The 19,019-nt window shown below is 40.0% G+C and overlaps 1 protein-coding gene and 1 long non-coding RNA gene across 2 annotated transcripts in view; one reads left to right on the plus strand and one right to left on the minus strand.

Annotated features, from left to right (window-relative positions):
* Nucleotides 1-19,019, minus strand: part of WWOX (WW domain containing oxidoreductase) — a 490,626-nt gene that overhangs the window by 111,400 nt on the left and 360,207 nt on the right. The gene's annotated exons all lie outside the window — the stretch shown is intronic.
* LOC125332316 lies at nucleotides 5,599-11,733 on the plus strand. Its single transcript, XR_007206447.1, has 3 exons — nucleotides 5,599-5,685; nucleotides 8,917-9,185; nucleotides 9,800-11,733. It is a non-coding gene; the product is annotated as an uncharacterized LOC125332316 (long non-coding RNA).

The following is a 19,019-nucleotide window of genomic DNA, read 5'->3' on the forward strand; positions in this document are numbered from 1 at the left end:
CCATGAAGTAGTGAAACAGGACTCCCTGGACAATTTTTGAAGAACTGGGCTACGAGCTTGTTTGCTGCTTCACAACACCTGCTGTTTGGGCATTTAGCTCCCAAACTTTCCTCCAGCTGCTTTCAAGCTTCAGTTTGCTCTTGCTCTAGTTCAGAGCATGACTTAAAATGCAATCCTGAGCAGCTCAGCTCTCCTTTAATGGATGGCTGTTCTTCACCCACGTTGCCAGTGTACATCATTCCAGCTCCAGCACAGCTGACAGATAAGGCACAAAGATATGGGAGGCCACCCTGGGCCTCATATTTAGAGCATGTATGGGAAATACGGTATTTCTGACACTCTTTTAAAAGGGAAAAGAAATATGTGAAAAATGAGGAATATTTGACACCCTTTAAAAATAAATAAAAAGGCAGTAAAACATCTGAGCTGCCTCAAACATGGCTCTGAAGGCTGCAAGGGGATGAAACATGGGATATCTCCCAGCAAAGTCAACTCAATGGCATGTCAGATGGGCTGGTGAGAATATATCAAACTACTTTTTTTCATATTTAGTCTTTTTAAAAAGAAGCCATCACAGAGCATGCAATAGGTATTTCTGAGCAGGTATTCTTAATAAAAGCCACTGAACTGTCAGTTCAACTTCACTGCCTACAGCAAAGCATGTCAGACAAGACTGATGCATGGCACACTCTTCCTTGCACTAAAAAAAAACCCTAAATCCAAAACATTTGCCAAAAGTTCAACCACTATAAACCAGGATATAAACTGTTAATTTACCATTTTATCCTATTCTCATTTTTCCAAGAGACACAACTGAGAAAGTAAAAATAATCCTGACCAGATTCAAAGATGAGGTGATAATTACATCCCTCCTACACAAAATCCAGCCAAATAGAATTTCTTCAGAACAGGAAAAAATTTCTACTTCCACTTTAACCCACAGGGCTTTTGTGTGATGACTCTGCAATTATTACAGAAGCTGGAGGAGCAAGTGTTACCATTCCTAACACATGGAGTCTCGTGGGGGTCATGGATGTGCCTGTGCCACACACTCCTCCTCTGGCCCCCACCAGCTCTGGCGGAAGGCAGTGAAGTGCCAAATGCAGAAAACTCTCATTTCTCTCCCCTGCACCCTTTTCTACCAATACACAGCCCACTCAAATCCCATTTCAGAACCAGCCCCAGGTGAGTTTCTCTCATTCTCTACCCATTTAATAAGCCTGACCTCCCAAGTTCTTTCCTGGCACAAAGAATATAATTAATAAGCCACTCAATCCATCATATTGACCTGCATTATTTTAAATTAACGTTAATGTCAGCAATGAGAAAAGGATTATAAGGTTAAAATATATGTACTGAATATCTCTGTACCATTTCTTTTTGGTCATATAGATAAAATCTACATGAAAATATAGCTTTTCCATGGCCAAATCATCACTAGGTACATACATCATGAAGGTCAAATGATTTCTTCTGTGCCAAACTTCTGGTACCTGGTACTAACAGACCTCCAAAGGTCTGCAATAATGTTGTCATCCTTTAAACAGCTACCAAGTCAATCATATCTCTAATTTAAAAAAAAAAAACATCTATTTTTTTCCCTCATGACAGGAAATCCCTTCCCTCAGGATTAGGAAGGGGACCTCTCTCATCAGGTAGGAACATTTCCTTGTAGGTAGGAAAGGAGTCCATGCAAACCACAGCTTAGTGCTCAGCTCACAAAATCACTCATTCTGTTCAATGTGGAAAAGGTTGTTGATAGCACATAAACAAAAAGTACAAGAGAAAACCAAAACTAAAAATGACAGGCAGCAAATATGCGATGTATCGTCTCTCCTTAGGGAGCACTGATTTAACAGACAATAGGCTTTGGAGAAATGCTTTTATTCAACTGTTGCAGAGTAAATATCTTCTTGTGTAAAATAGTACTTCATAAATCCATTGTAGGAGTAACCAACACAATGAGCCATCGTAGGGCAATTGCAAGTAAAGGATTACTGAGGAAGCTGCTGAAAATCTCTCATGCTGGACATGGCCCAGTGGTTCACAAATCCAACAAGCAATTTCCCAGACAGAAATACACCTTTCTAGACACAGAAATACGCCTGCCTGGAACCCCAAATGCCAAGAGTGGCACATCAGATGATGGCTTCATCCCCAGTGACCCCTGCAGGACTGACAGGCTCTAAGTGACTGCCTGAGAAGCATTTCAGGTGCCTTCTGACAAAAGAATGAGAAGGGAAGGCAAAACCCCTACAGATGGTGTAACACCATCCACTCCTCAGTTCAGCCTTTCGCTTCTCTAACCCAAGGAACCAAATGAGAAATATATGACAACAAACAACCTGAAAACAGCTCCCCATCTATTATACAACTGAAATCATAAGAAATGAGCTTGTTGAAATAACAAATGAACGTGCAATTGCTTTGCTTCGCTTAACTCCCATATGTTTTTAGACATGTTTTGAAAGACAACTTTTTGAGATTACTAAATGCCATGCAATACACTTGGTTCTTGTCCACTGAGGACTGGGCCCAATCACAGCTAAAAGCTTTTGCCACTTAGAATATGAATGGAGAACCTCACGGCACAAATGGAAAAAATATATGTTTATGGTTATGAGAATATGCAAATGTTCTGCCTGGTCTCCAGAATGTCCTTGCCATGCTCATAGATTTGAATTTCTCACAGGGGATTGAGTTTTACAGAGGGCAAAGGCAGAAGACAACGGAAATATCTTCCAAGGGAAAGGCAATGATATTCCATATCTTCTCTCCCTGACTAAGATAAAGTAGGACCTACCAATTGTTTTGTTCCCTGTTTCAGCTTATTATTGAAACTTCACAAACTGAATAATGATGTTTGGCTACTGGAAAGGGACTTCCTAGAAATAAAATGAGGATGTTCTCATTCACAGTTGTTCCCCTTGGTTGTGGGGGATGTGAATTTTCTTTCAGCATGAGGAAGATTTGCATTTTGTTTTCCAGACAATCACTCTTTGCTCATTAAATGATCCAAGGATGACTGGCCCAATGTGTGTGATCCCATTGCAGCACCATATTTACCATGTGTGTTCATCACTCAGCACGGAGGCTTGCACAGGTACTCTCCAGTTTTCCCTGTCATTACTGAATTGCATGGCTGTAACAGCTTTTATGTGCTGTTCCTTTTTTTTAAATAATATGAAAATGGTCTTCATATTCTGTACACAGTAGTACATGAGTAAACACTCGATGAGGGTTAGGGAATGCTCTGCTTGGCCTGCAGTGCAGCCTGGTCTGGGATACAGATCACACCCCTAGAAAAAAAGAGCCTTTGGTGCAGGGAAGCACAGGTTATGAAAAAGATCAGAGGGAAAAAACAGCTAAATGAATAGTATCTCTCACACACTTCTTTTTATTTAAATTTTTATGATCTTTGAAAAACACTTTTTGAAAGAGACAGTTTGTCTAAGATACTGTTTTACTGCCAAGTCATCAGTGTCTGCTGTAACAGAGCAAAAGGAAGAGCAGATGATATCAGATATACTCCACAGAAACTAGAAAACACAAAGATTAAATTCTGCATTAGAATGATTTTACACACTATATTTGTAGTATACATAATAAAATTAATTCTAAATGATGCAAGCGTTTTGTTTTATGACCACTAAATTCAATACTTCTCTGCAAGTCTACCTTCTTACCCAAGTGCTTTGAAATCCCTGAGCCTCTTCTGTACTCGTCATTAAGTATCACTTGTATCTCATAGCATAAATATGAGTTTTTCAACCAAGAGCACTGGAGAAAAAGAACTGACTACAGAAAATAATGACCACATCCAAACCATCTGTTAGAAAAACAAGAATTACTCAAACCAAAATGGTGAGAACAAGAGGAGACTACAACTAAAAACATACAACTTATCACTAGCACTTCTCTAAAACCCTAAAAGCAGCAATTTGAGCCACAGTAAACATATAAAGATGTAAGCAATCTGTTTGTCTATGTTTAGAGCACAAAAAATATTAAAAAATAAAGGTCTAAAAGCAATAAGCTCTGACAAAAAAAAAACCATATCCCTAAAGCATACCCCTGAAAATGCTTCTTTAAATCTCTTGAAACACATCTATTGAGATCTGTGGAGATCAACATTTTCTCTTTTTTTTTACTGTATATTTTTTTCCACCATTAAAAGAAATGAATGAGAGGAAGGCTGCCTGAGATTACAGAAGGAATAGGAGGTGGTGTAGAGGGACTCCCTGCTGGAAAACAACCAGTTGTGGAAAAGACTGAACTCCCAGGTGCTCAGTGAGCATGGGAACAAACCAGAGACTATAATTTTAAGGCTGATCCCCGGTTATATGCCAATTTTTATTTCACAGAACAAGCTCCAGCTATTACAAAACCTGTAACAAGTGGGCAGCTGATCCCTCACTGGTGGGGCTTTCCCAGCACAGACCTGAAAGTGTTTTACAAATGCTATTATGTAAATATTAACAAATATTTAAAGTGAGCTTATTGGTTTTGTTGGAGAGCTTTTGTTGAGTCTGGGGTTTTTTTGCTTGGTTGATTGGTTTTAGTTTTTTGAGGGGGAGCTGCTTGTTTATTTGTTTGTTTAAGTAGGGAAATAAGGGTGAAAGATGAGATTAAGAACTCTCTAAATCTCACGTGACAAATAAATGGCCACACAGAGCAAGGGAACAAGGAAGAACCTATCTGTAAGCAAGGCTGACATCTCGCAAGAGGTTCAGTGGTAAGTTATCCTTCTGCATACTGGGCATGAACAGAAATTAGATCATAGAGTGGAAAAAGTGGACATTCATGAGCAAATAGTAAATTATCTGATGTACAAAAGGCACTACTAGAAATCACCCTGTTCTCCTAACTGTTGAATTCTTCTTTAAAAATTTGCTACCAGTTCATAAAAGAGTTTGCAAATGATCAGTTGGAACTTGCATTTTAATTTCGTTTGTTTCTGAGATTTGCCACTCTTTCTCTCTTTTTATGGCTTCCCAAAGCTGGAATTCACGAGCATTCTGAATGAAATCCCTTTGGGTCTCATCACTGGAATCAAAGGAAAACAAATGTCTGGGGGAAAAGGTTATTCTGGAAATCGGATCTGTTGAAAGGAGTTGACATATTTCACAGCACTGCAGGTTGATTGGTTGTAGCTGTCATTTTTCTGTATCTTATAGAGGAATACAAAACTATATCTTAGCTATGGCAGCCAAAACAAGACTTCTTAAAAATAAACTGTCTTGAAAACCATTTGGCCAATTTATACGTCAATTAGGTGAGACTCTTATTCACTGTACACTTCTTATTTAACTAGTAAATAGCAGCTAGAATAACTTGGCTGAAGACTGATAACCAGCTTCTGAAGGCTGAAGTATCACAACTCGAGCCTTTCTCCATGCTCAAGGAAGGCTCATCTTTAATGACCTCACTAGTCTTATTTCATAACATCTCTGCATGGCTTTTCTTGATGTATTTTTTCAATTTTTCCCTTCAGAGAGAAGATCACTATTAATTTAAGTGAGCTCAGAAATGGTTCAGATGGATGGTTTTGGTTACTCTCCAGTGACATCCATGCAGTTTATTACATAAGCAGTTTACTGCAGTGAAGTCATTACACTGCGTCCAGCCACAGAGCAGCCTCTGTTTGACTCCTCAGCTCCTGTTTAACCACTTCCCTCCAAACAGGTGAGTGTGCTTTCTTGCTATAGCAAACCTTTACTTCACCGTTTGTTTCCAACTGACATTTCCTTTCTTCCTTTGTTTTGGGTTTGTTGGGGGTTTTTTTGGTAATTTTTTAAAATATACTGCAGATGATTACATAAGTGATTTATTATAGGAACCTTACTGTTTGAGGGGCAAAACTTGTTTAAAAGAAATCCAGCAGCTACAGTAATCCCTTAGGGCAAAATGTACTTCCACTTAATTTCTCTACTATGTATTACAACCATATAATTGCTTAAAACAGAAGCTACACATACAAATTTTGCTTGGCACCAAATACCTGGCTTCAGAGAGTACACTCAAGTTACATGCTGTGTTTTGCTACAAATCCATTGCACCACCTAAAGTATTTCAAAGAGATCACTAACAGAAATATTTTGAACTACCTAAAATAAATCAGCAAGTAAGCAAACCACAGTATTTTGCTAAAGGTTATATTAAAATAAGCCACAGTGTTCCTGAAACATATTTTATATGTGCATGGCTTTAGCGTTCCTCATGCCCTTTTTCCAATGCACTAAATAAAATCATGAGACAAACTTCAGAGATGGAAAATATCTGCTAGATCATTTAGACCATCCCAGTGCCAGTTCAGGATTGTTTCCTTTATTTTCTAGTGTTTTGTCAAACCCACTTTTAAATACGCTGTATGTTCCAAGTAATGAGATTTCCACTACTTTCCCCTGGGAAATACATTTATATAACAACTTTCTTCCCCAAGGATCCCAAAGTGTTTTATAAAAATATACATACAAATCACTTCCCCACTAGAGTACAATCACTTATGAGGCACAGGGTGGCAGCCAGGAGGGAAATGATACACAGTACTCTGCAAATTTATAGCAGGAGGGAAAATCCTGCCCAAGGACAGAGGGGCAAATCCCTATCCCTATGACAAATGCCAGGAACTCACACATATCCACAGACAGCAAATAGAAGCGTGGTTTCAACCTGAACCTGCAGAAACGAGCTTGAGCACCTTCATAGGCAAAGGACATTTTGGACAGATTTTGAACATGGTCACAAAGACCTGGAGTAGCTTAACAAAGTAAATATGTTATCCTGGTAGGAATACCAGAACAGGGACTGGATTCCTGAAACAGCTAGCGACTTGAGGACTGTGCTTGGATTATTCCATCAAACACACACTGACACTGATGGTAGGGCAGTCCTGGCTGCTCCCAGCTATCCCAAGTGCACTCAACAGTCCAAGTGTCATCATTTATTTACTGCTCCCCGTTGGCATAGCAGAGCCCATCCATAAATGCACTGGGGACTGCCTGCTGCTACCCCTGGGCAGCCAGGATAGGAAGGGGAAACAGGAATCCAGGAGGAAGGAAAAATGGCTTGGTGCTGCTACATTGCTGTGTTTGAGACTGAGCGCCATTGTGCATTAAAGGATCAGAGTATTTAAGGGCTAGGAAGCAAATAATGCCAGAAACTACATCATATTTGGAAGATTAACAGTTTCCAAGTTCAAACCCCTTGGGTGGAGTTCAGGGATTTTCAGTGCAGATGGTTTGTAGGCAGAGGCTGAGGGTAATGAGAGGGTCAAACCTCATTATCAGCATTGTTTTAGCAACTTCTGCTCATCTTAGGGGGAAAATGAGAGGAAACAGGACAGCCCATGCTCTGAATCTTCCTTCTGTTTAGTTTTGGGCATGAGTGTTAACAGACCCCCAGTTCCCTCGCTCATTGCCAGTGCTCAGCTAGGAACTAGTCTTATATACAGGACATAAGTGATATGCACAAGTGATTAGAACATCTTCCTCTCACTAGACAGGCCAGATGCAGCTTCTTGGGTTCTCGCCACCTGGAAGTACACAGGGTATTGGTAAAACTGGACTAACAGATTCTGAAATAAACCACGTTAGATAGCTCTGAATCAGTCATTAAACATATTTTAGGATAGCTGAACAAAGGAAGCATTTTCCACCTCCCCTAAAAATTGATAACTTTCTGCACTCTCATGGTGGGACACCACATCAGGCAATTGACTCTTAACTAATGAACTCACTATGCAAAGTCTTCTGCCCTGCTCCATGTGCATTATTAACCTGAAAATCAAACTTAGCTGTTGTGCATAAGCACTCCCACTCTCCCAGGCTGCAGCACAACGTGTCAAGACTAAGCACAGCTTGGCAAGTGTTCACCCACACTTGCCTTCAGCCACCACTAGAGATGCACCATTCCTCTCCCTCCACTGATGAGCAGCATTACTTGCACTTAAAATGCAGAAACGAGGTCTTATCCTAGAAAGAGAATTTAACAGGTCCATGTTAATGCTCCTCGTTAGCAAATTCCTGTCCCATTTGACTCTCCATCGTGCCTGCAGCTGCACAGACAGTGACAAGCCATTTGATCCAGTGCTACTGAGAGCCTTTGTGCAGAGGTGAGTCTTTGATCCTTCCCAGTGCTGAAGGAACACAGATGTGATTTCCGAGGGCTTTGCATAAGTTTCAAGCTTGTGGGATTATGGGTGCATAGTACAGCTCCTAAATGTCTCCACGTGCTGCCAGGATGGCATTGATAATGGGGTATTAGCAATGCAAAGGTGGGGAGCTGAGTCATTTTCCTGGGGAGGAGTCCAGCTCTTCCAAAGCCTGCTCTAAACTATGAGCTGATATTGCCAGATGAAAATGAGCATGAAATACTACTGAGCAGCAACACATGCTCCAGCCCTCCCCAAAACCCAGGTATCAAAACCTGGTCCTGCAAAGAGAAATGTTGCATACTCTCAATTAATTTTACAGGCACACAAGGAGATACTTTGGTCACAGGGACACAGAGGGGGCTGGCTGTGGGTCAGAATGACTCCAGACAAGGTCCTGATTGCTGTAAGCCCCTGGCTCAAGCAGGTCTGAAACAGGAAAGGAGTTACTTTTTCTGAAAACACTGGATTACAACACTTCTAATCCTGACAAGTAGATACCTACATATTAAACCCTGCTACAAAGACAATATCCAGGCAGACACGGGGCTGCAGGAAGAGGTAGAGCGCTTCAGCAGTTTTGCATGACAACAAAATGAACACCACTACATCCAGGGTGCTATTGAGTTGTAAACTATTACTGCTCTATTTAGGGCTTAGAAAGTCTGCAGTGTGATAGAGCCAAGCAATATCATTTTTCCATGGGTAGAGTCATGCAGATACACACACCCTCCAAATTAATTTATGTCGTTTTGTTTCCAAAGATCCTCCACCATGTGTATGCTGAGAAGCTGCCCAGGCCAGACAAGCAGATGTTCTACAGACTTTGGATCCTGACAGCCCATTCTCCAACTATTTCTGACGGCTAAATAATCTGTCAGTGCCAAAGCAGCATATTTAACTTAAGGGTTGCCAGAAATCAGATACCCACGCCTTTCTTCTTAAGGAGTACAAGGATATGAAAAACAGGAGAAGTAGCATCATCCACTGCCAGATACACTCACATCCTCCTTGTACACAGCATGAATATCATGTGAGTCCACCATGGTTATTTGTCATTAAATTAGACAGAAGTGATGAAGTAGGCTGTGGAGAATTCTAAGCTATGCAAACAATTACAGTGTTCCAACTGCACACATTCATATCCCATACTGTCTCAAGGAATACTTTATTCTTTAAAAAATCAAATTTGGCGTCAATTAGATCACACAAGTAGAGAAAATCATGGCTCTTAGCTAAAAAAAAAAAACAACAAAACTAAAAATTTACCAATCGATGGAACAAAAGAAGAAAGTAACCCATCCAGCTGATGAAAACTCCTTCTGTAATGCTTAATTTATATGGATTAAATCTGCTTCCACATAGAGAAATATTTTCTAGATAAAATGGTAAATGTGTAAGTGGAAATGTGTTCATTTCCATTGGAGAAAGCATAGCTGCAGCACAGAAAGATGATTCACTCTTCACCCAATTTGGACTTAGAATCACAGAATCAATAAGGTTGGAAAAGTTTTAAGATAAAAGCCCAACCATCAAGCCAGCACCACCACCACGTTCACCCCTAAGCCGCATCCTCAAGTGTCTGCCTTCATCCATGGTGAACTGAGGGATGCTGATCTGTTCATCCAGCACGTTTTTTCTGTTTAGGAGTTTCACAGCAGATGACTGCACGGAGGAGCTGGGAAAAGGAAGGAAATCTTTGCTACTTTACCAGTAATTTGTCAGACAAGACCACTGCTTTATACATTTTTGAACCCCCATGGCCTTCCACGTTACTTGTAGGTGAGCAGCAAACTTGCCCCCAGTGCCTGCCAAATTAAACTGCAGCTCCTTGAGAGCCCCTGTGAACAGCTCCCGTGAAGCGCAGTGCTCATAAACACCTTCCTGCAATTCACAGAGATCTCTTTAATAAATTAACAAAGCTGTCACAGAAGTATAAATGGGAAATCATTTTTTTAAATAGAACCATTTAAGATCACACAATTTCAGAAGCCTTTTGCAACATTTTGTAATTCCTTTAGGCCACTGCAGGTCTCCTTTACACTTGTGACGATGCCCCTTTCAATTTGCATTTAAAAGACAGTAAATTGCAGGGTCCATAAACATTTTTATAGTGATTTATTGAAGACCAGAATGTCACTCCTGTTCTTCACACTTTAGCAGTCCTGGGAATCGGCTGCAGGGCTGTATGTGTAATCTTGCTTTACCCATAAACTATACAAGAACAAGCCAGTTCTGAAACCTATTATTTATTTATTTTTTCTTGCTTAAAAGACATTTGTGGCACTATTTTACATCTATATTTATCTTTCAGTTATAAGATGACCCATTTTATTCAGCCTTCAAGTTATAACCAGGTTTTCACAATTTACAAAGTACTTGGTTTGCAAATTAGAATTGTTCAGAGACAGGATTGCATTATGCCAAGGAACAAAGGATTCTTTCTCTTCTCTTTTTAATAAAACACACAAAATCCAAAGAATATTGGATTTATTATCACCACTAGATAACTTTACCATACAGGAATGTACTGAAATTCTTTTTTTATTTAAAATCTAAACCACAGAAATGCACTGTGAAACTTCAGCTGGAGAATATTCTAAGGTTCTGCTCCTTCAAAGACAAAAGGGAAAACGTTCATTGCAATTGGACCTCTGATACTCCTATCCTCCTTCACAGGCAACAAAGTCACAAAAGAAGGTAAACAGTGCCAAGAAGTGTTGTTTATAAGGGCACTGTGATCTTTCCTGCATCCCAGTGGAGCTTTACCAGGGGGAATCTAGAAACCTCTCTGCACAAACAGTGTAGGGGGAAAAAAAAAAAAAACACAAGGAAGAAAAAAAAAAAAGACTGCACCTCATTTGCCCTTCCAGTGACCAGGAGGGAGTATTTCTTTCTACTTTTTTCACATTACAATAATGGCTTCACAGCTCTTGAAAAGAGCGCTAGTGCACCAGCAAATGGTGCATGACACGCTGAAGCCCTGGTCTTTGTCGCAACAGCTCCGCTCCAAAGAAAGTCCTTCCTTGCCTTCTTTTCCTTGCCATTAACTGTGATGAAATGAGTTTTTCCCCCTTTTGATTCCACCCCCCTCGCTGTCTATTACAGTCTGACCTGATTGCACTTATGCACAGATTATTTCATAGAGACATCCTTTTATTCAGGTTTGCGAGTTTGCCTGCAAGGTTATCTGTTCACAAAGCAACGCCTCATTCCTCGTACTCATTTTTTTTGAAATCTGATCTCATTGATAAGAACAAGACCATTCGCATTGCATTTGTCAGATAAGTAGCTCCATGCCAGAGTAATAATTTTTTGTGACTATTGTCAGGGCTCCAGTTAAAATACATCAACCGATAAAAATGCAAGTATTGTAAAAATAACCTTGCATCAGAAGTGTTGGCCCTCCAGTTTTTCCAAGGAATGTTATGTCCTTTCCCTTAATAACAATCTATTATAGTCAGAGCATCTTCACTTTTTCACAAGAATTATTTTTAAGAATTATTTTAAAATATTCCTACTGTGGTGCTGCCATTGGTAGCACGGAACTTGAAAGGAAATAAATAAGTAGAGAGGATCAATGTTGCACTGATTGGTTGAATTGGGTTTTGATTAATTTTAACCAAACTGTTTACTCCGTTCTGATCTGCGACCATTCCCAGCAATAACAAACAGATAAATCTCGTCACCAGCACACACTGAGCGAGCAGCAGTGCAGGGAGGATACGGACAGAGCCGCAGTTCAGCTTGTGTGATCCAACACTAAGGAGACCTCGGGATTGCCAGGAAGCTGATTATCACCAAGTTTGTTTGTGAGAGAACGCTCTGCCCCAGTGCAGCGGAGCTAAACCCGAAGGGGCGGCAGGAGAAGCACACACAGAGGTCAAATCCTCCGGAACAGCCTGGACAGGAGCCCGGCTTTCCGCATCACCTTGTCGTGGAAAGCCATGGAGGCACCAGCACACCTCCTCACCTGGAGAGAGGGGCAGTGTTTTATGTAAATATTAGCAAAAAGCGAAGGCGAGGAGCCCCGCTCTCGCCTTTTATCCTTCGCTCCTGCGGCGGTGGCAGGCGCACAAAGGAGCGGTGACGGCCGGGAGCGGGCAGGGCTGGCAGCGGGAGCCGCATTGAGCAGCCCCGGGCCCGTCTCGGTCTCTGCGCGATGCTGCCGCACACGCGGGCCTGCAGCTGATAACACTGTAATAGTCCTCCTTTGAGGACCGGGGCTCCTGTGTGCTGATTACCCATTTATCACACCTGGCAGCCCTGCTGAACTATAATTACTCTTCTCTTATCCTGCTGCACTGTCATGTCCGAGAGGAGAAGAGAGGCAAAGGCTCCTGGTAATGACACATTACCCTCTTGACAAGCACTTGAAGGTTTTATTGTAAATATTCAAGATATAAAACATCTGAGATTCCCTTTTTAATTATAAAAAGCAATTTCCGTGCCTCCCGTTCGCCCCCTCCGCCGCCACCAATAGTAAAGTTTAGGCGCCGTTATCCTTCGCTTCCTGCAAACAAACCCGGTTCCCTTTGTCGCCTTAACTCATTGCTAGGAGGGAACTCTGGTATCTCAGGGAAATTATCAAATGTAACGCCTGCAAAATGTGCCATTTGAACACACATCGCTCTCCTACAAAAGTTACATTTCTGCCCCCCAAAAAGGGGAAAATGTGCATTTATATTAAAAAATTAGGAAGAGGGGGGAGGAGAGAAAAAGTCCTGAGCAAATGGGTGGTGAGCGAGTCTTTCATTGGGTGGCCCTTGGGAGATGGACCTCTTATTGAGAGGAAAGATCTGCATAAAGTAAAAATTAAAGGTATGTGAGATGCTGTGGTAAATCCAGCCTATTTGTGGGTCTCTAGATGGAGAGCTATGAAGCCAAAGACTTATTTCCCCCTTACTCTCACTATCAGCTGTGAGTTGTAGAGGTTACAGAAGCCATGAGATTCCCCAAAAGAGTGGGGACTCCTCAACACCGGGATGTGATCTGGAGAACTAAAAACCTGAACAATCTTTAATCTGAGATACACAAGACAGTCATTAATACTCCAGCCTCTACAATGATGGTACCAAGCATTATTATATGTTATATGTTATATGTTATTATACGTTAGTTATATGTTCATTGCCTACACCCATAACGTCATACAGTGCTCTAGCAAAAAAAGTACAGCAGAATTCCTGGAAATCTTGGAACTTGCCTAACCTATAGTTTTTCACCCAGAAACTTGATAGCTAGGCTGATTTCACTCTCAGCTAAAAAAAATGCCCAGATAGCATAAAAGATAATGAAAAAAAATTAGGCTGAAAATGGAAATTAATCCGTTCATGTGCATCCACAAGTCCACTGAGAAAACCAAATAGCAATGTGTAACAACAAGGAGTCTCTAAGCATTTCAGAGGGACCTGAGTGAAGAGAGGCCACTGTGCAAAAGGAATCCATGGACATATCATTCCAAACCTTCTCATTACACTTCTGTGTAGCAGCAGCCTGCTCATACTTGGCTTATTTACTGATCTTCCTTGAATTCTAAGAGTTGCCCACAGTGAGAGGAAAGATTATGTGACAAATACAGGAACTGTCCATTAGAAATTGGTGCTCTGGGTTCTTGCCTAGTTTGCTTAACAAGTGTAATGGCTGTGATGGCCACCCTGACAAGGCTAGACGTGGGTTCCTTGTCAGGAGCACAGCACCACCTCGGTGACAGCTGGGGAGCAGTAGTACATGACATGCTGCTGTGGAAATTGCAGACATTTAATGAACATAAACGTCCTACCAAATAGACATACATGAGGATGGAAAACAGCAGCAGTAAAAGTCACTCAGACTCACACATAGAAACTCAAGGCTATGCTTGGAGCATGCACACGATCTAAAACAATGGATACAGCAGCTATTTTCTAACAAATCACACGGATTTGTATATACTACTGACTGCTCTGTAAAATACATTGAGATAATGAGATAAAAGTTATTTGGTGCTATTAGAGGTGAACGATTCAAACTGATATTAGACTACAAATTACTGAACCCTCAAATGCCTGATTTTGATATATTGGGGCTCCTACTTTGGGGTGAAACAATCATTAGCACTTCACACACTCTTAATAAAAGAAATTGCAGCGGTCAGGCTTAAAATGACCATTTTCTCCATCTATTCACAACGATTTGAGGTTCCTAGACTGAAATATGAACAGCCTTGCTGAACCAGAATTATTCTGCTTCTCTCGCTTTCTGCCTGCTTCTGTCAGAAAGCCACGGAGCATAGAATGGCAGCGCACAGCTAACCAGATAATTGATATCTCCCCAGCCTATTCACTGTGGGAATCTGTCAGTTAGAGTCTAAAGACACATACACACGCCATGAAAATGAACTTACATAAGTCTTCCTGTGAACTGAATGCAGCCAACATTTTGATGTTTAATTGGCTGGGTCCGGTTTACCAGCGCACACGTGTATTCCAGGGGCTGCACGCCGCACTCCGGCTCTTCCTGACAGATCTATTTAGTCGGGAGGAGGTGTATTTTCCCAAGGTAATTGCTCAGAATCATGCTTCCAAAGTCAAACTGATTCAAACTTTGCTTATTCACTCCTTGCAGACACACAAGTAGGACTATTTGAAAGCAAATGAAAAATCCATAGATCAATGTGCAGAGCCTTCCCCACACAGTGCCACGGAGGGAGTCTATTTCAAACAGGGGTGGTTGTCAGTGGCAGTTACTGCCAGCATCTTTTTAAATATACATCTTTCAGAGCAATGCAGGTCTTTGAGATAATGAAAGATTTGCAACTACTATATTATCCACGGAGAAGAAATACACACTCTCAAATTGGGCACACTCCCACACATAGGTCCCTGCTAAGTATGAGGAAAAAATAATTGACAGTTATTCAAGTATTTGTGAATATTTTTTACCTGGACTTATTCCCCTAATTAATAGGGCATGTCTGATAAAGCGTGATTTTTAGAGACTTTTTCCTGTGTGCTTAGTGGCTTGATGTGAAAGCATTTGGAAATCATTTCCCTACACCTGACATGGCATACAGAACCCCAAATTACTCATTTTGCACCTCTTTGGCTTCAAATCAACAACTTTAAAGAGGCTTAGACTGTCTCATCACATATATGTCATGAAGACTAGGGATAAAACTCATGTTTTACTTGTCTACACAGCAGAATGGGTTCTAGATCTTTCTATTGCTGAAGCAAATACCTACTCAGCATTTCCTAAAGTTTCTCATCAATTTTGGCAATCAAGACATATTTGACTTTCTTTTCTCTCTCCCCTCAAGACTATAAAGAAATTGAATGATTTCCAGAGATGTTGGTCTCACTCTGAATCCAAAACACAGCCCTGTAACAGCTACTGAGAAGAAACGAACACTATCCTAGCTGAAACCGGGATATCAAGTCATGATTCAAAATCATTTTGATAGAGAGCCTTTAGCACTTGTGCTACTCAAGGAAGGACAGCAGCTTAAAGAAAATTTTAATCACAGGGGGAGACAGAAACTATCTGCACTGCACCCTTATTAGTGCTGGCCAGTGTGGGCTTGCACTCCTACATTACACAGGGTGTTTGCACCACAACATCCACAAGCAGCTTCCTTCCCCCACAGCTTGGATCAGGACAGCATTCCCATTGTGCTGACAATGCCTTTTATAACTGGCAGCTTTGAGAGGCAGTAAAACTTGGACACAGAACACCTGCATCTGTGCTGGGGAAGGGAAACACAACCTCTTCTTCACCCCCTGGGTTACAATCCTTTACGGTTTCTTGGTTGTAGATGTTACTGTCAAATTTTCCCCCCGTGCCCTATCAGCTTGTCTTAATTCACCCAAGAGTTAAAAAGATGACACTGTGACACATCTGGAGGGAGAGCTATAGGGACTATAGGGAAGGATCAGCTCTGTGCTCCCAGAATTAAAGCTCTTGTTTCTGACACCATTTGCAGAGTGTCCCTTCAAGCCCTTCCTTTTCCAAGATAATTATACAAAGGACTGAGCGTCACTCACAGCTTCACGCCTTCATCTCCTGGAACACAACAAGCTTCAGAATCTGTAGGGCCTGCTTACACTTCAGGCACACATAGGAGAATGTTTCCAATTTATGTCTTTTATTTTTTTTTCTTCCTCTTCTGAAAATACAAGCCAATGGAAAAAATAATTTTACACATTATTAATGCACATTAATGATAAAACTAGTGAGCATTAGCTCCAGAAGGGCACATTTTCCGTAACGATGAAGAACGATGTATAAATTAACACTACAGAGCTTCACAGGTCCATTTCTGGGCCAGCCATGATTAAATTAACTACAAAAAGACACTTGACACAACCAGCGCAACACTTGACTGAATTTGGGAGTCATGCAGAGATCTCACTGAAAACCAGGAAGTTAAATAAATCCATCTTACAATAGTGACCACGTGTATTATTTAATACAGTGGGCTGCTTATTCCATTGTTAATGTTTCAACATTAACATAATAAACTGTGCCTTCACCTCCATCCACTGCTCTGCTAATAAACTGGAGGTTTTCCCAAATGCATAGCTGTGAAAAAATAAACTCTTTAGCTTTTCACAGAACCAGTTTTTAAGAAGGCATAGCATGTTTTAAAGATTCCTGCTATTAGTCACTTAACACTTATATTAATTTGATTCATCAGATACTCATATTTCACCATCTGATCTGGAAGCTGGTTAATCAATTAACTGGTTTATTCCTATATATTTCAGTACATTTTACTGAATTCAATAAATGACTACTTTACCTATTCATTTTGTTAACAGGCTGGTTTCTTCATTGGGGTTAATTTAATTTGATTTCACTGTAACAGCTGACATAGGGGGATATTCAAAAAAACGATGGTACTTCTGCACAAAAGCAACTTCTTGGAAGCAGGATAAAGACATTCAGAGAGCTATGCTTTCTGCTTAATTTTTTTTGCTTCTAAAAAAACAAAGCTACTTGAAAGAAGAAAGTTAAGAGTAAGTTAATTGCTTAACAAACCATAAAAAAAACACAGAAAAGAACTAAAAAGAGAATAGGGACACTCAAACTAGTGAAAATTCAGGACTATTTTTAATAATTGGAGTTCTTAGGGGCATAAGAATTATATATCAGTTTAAAAGCATGAGTAATGTTTTGAACTTTACAGAAAAAAAAAAAAATCTGTTTCAATTCTTTTCTCCCCTGAAAAGATAATTTCCCCTCAAAGGCCACAAGCTTCCCATAACATGTTTTCAGCACTACAGAACTGAACACTCAGAGTTGAAAACTTTCATTTATAGAGCAAAAGGCTCAAGAAAAAAAAAAAAGAAAAGAAAAGCCAACAGCCCATCCAAGAAATAAACCTGCCATTGTCATATCCTTGTGAGACTCTAGGATAATAAAACCTCATTGTTTTTTGTTTATCAGATGATATAAGTGATGAATTTTTAAAGCAATGTCTTTTACACCAGACAGGTTATTTCTGTAGGCTAATTTTTCATAGCCACTTTGCATTGAAACCTCCAGCTTCATGAAGATGATATTTCTAGAACAATTCTATTTTTCTTTTTTTATCACGTTAGTAGTCTTTTCCCAGCTGTATCCACAGGGGAATGGAAATACCCAATTGCAAACGTGACAGCGCTGACTTCTGCAAAGTAGCTTAATTACTCATTACGAGATTCCATCAACAGAAGCTCCGGTCTGTGGTTTTGTAATAAGTGCTGTTATCTTTCCTTGGATTTTCATTCCTTCACAAAGGGGGATATGGCAGTGCTTTCCACATCCACATTTTATATGGAGAAGAATGAGAGAATTTTAATGCATGAATTTGATGTCATTAACAATGCTGACAGCTGTTTAATCCCAGAGGAAACAACAGCTGAGTCCCAACTGCATCAACCAAAAAAAAAAAGAAAAAAGTAAAATAAAATAAATTAGCTCTTCAGTTCATCTCACTGGAGGTACACTATGAATCGAATCACACCCTACCTACATTGTTTGTCAATTCTTTAGTTACAGAATCAGTAACCTCAACTGATAACAAAACTAAAAGTTACTCCATCCTGACTGCTAGACTTTAGTTCTGAAAACACTTTTATTAAATGGTCCTGTTCTAAATTTCCCATTAATTAAAATTTAATTCCTCTCCAAACACGTGAGATTAACCAGCACAACAAATAGTAACGATAATAATATAAATTATAAATATAGGTGAAGCTGAGTTCTAAAAAATAATGTAAACTAATCCAAAAGGGATGGTATAAAAATACATTTAAAATGGATCCTCCAGCAGAAGTAGAAAATACAGTGTGGGTTATGCTGCAACTCTGTTACCGTTCAATTTAAAACAGAATGTTTAGATACAAGCCAATGACAGCAAATTTGCTTTTGTTCTGTTTCCCCCCTCCACACACACAGACACATACACTACAAGGACTTTTTAAGGGTATGGAATGAAAAGGAGTACTTATAATAAGTATATTTAGGATATATACCCACACTTCTTTAATCCATCTATTTTTCCATTGGTTATAGCATCATTTGCCATGTACATATTTTTTTGAGTTTTGCTACTGACTCAAATATTAAAAGACCCAAGCTATAGCTGATTAAGACATACCTTTACAGTCTGCAGCCCTTGTGCAACAGATAAAGCTTTATAAGCCCATCCTTGGGAAGGCTCCCATCCATTTAGAACACTAGACTTTAAACAGATGTCCAAAGTATTCACGTTATAAACAGCAACATTATATGAATTTAAATCTCACTCTTTGTCTGACCATCTGTCAGAGACTGAAATATTATAGTTTATGACTTAAACATTTTCTTAAAGGACTTTTAAAACTGTATTACAAAAGCTGCA

The sequence above is a fragment of the Corvus hawaiiensis genome, chromosome 12 (genome assembly GCF_020740725.1).
Source record: "Corvus hawaiiensis isolate bCorHaw1 chromosome 12, bCorHaw1.pri.cur, whole genome shotgun sequence".
Lineage (NCBI taxonomy): Eukaryota > Metazoa > Chordata > Aves > Passeriformes > Corvidae > Corvus > Corvus hawaiiensis.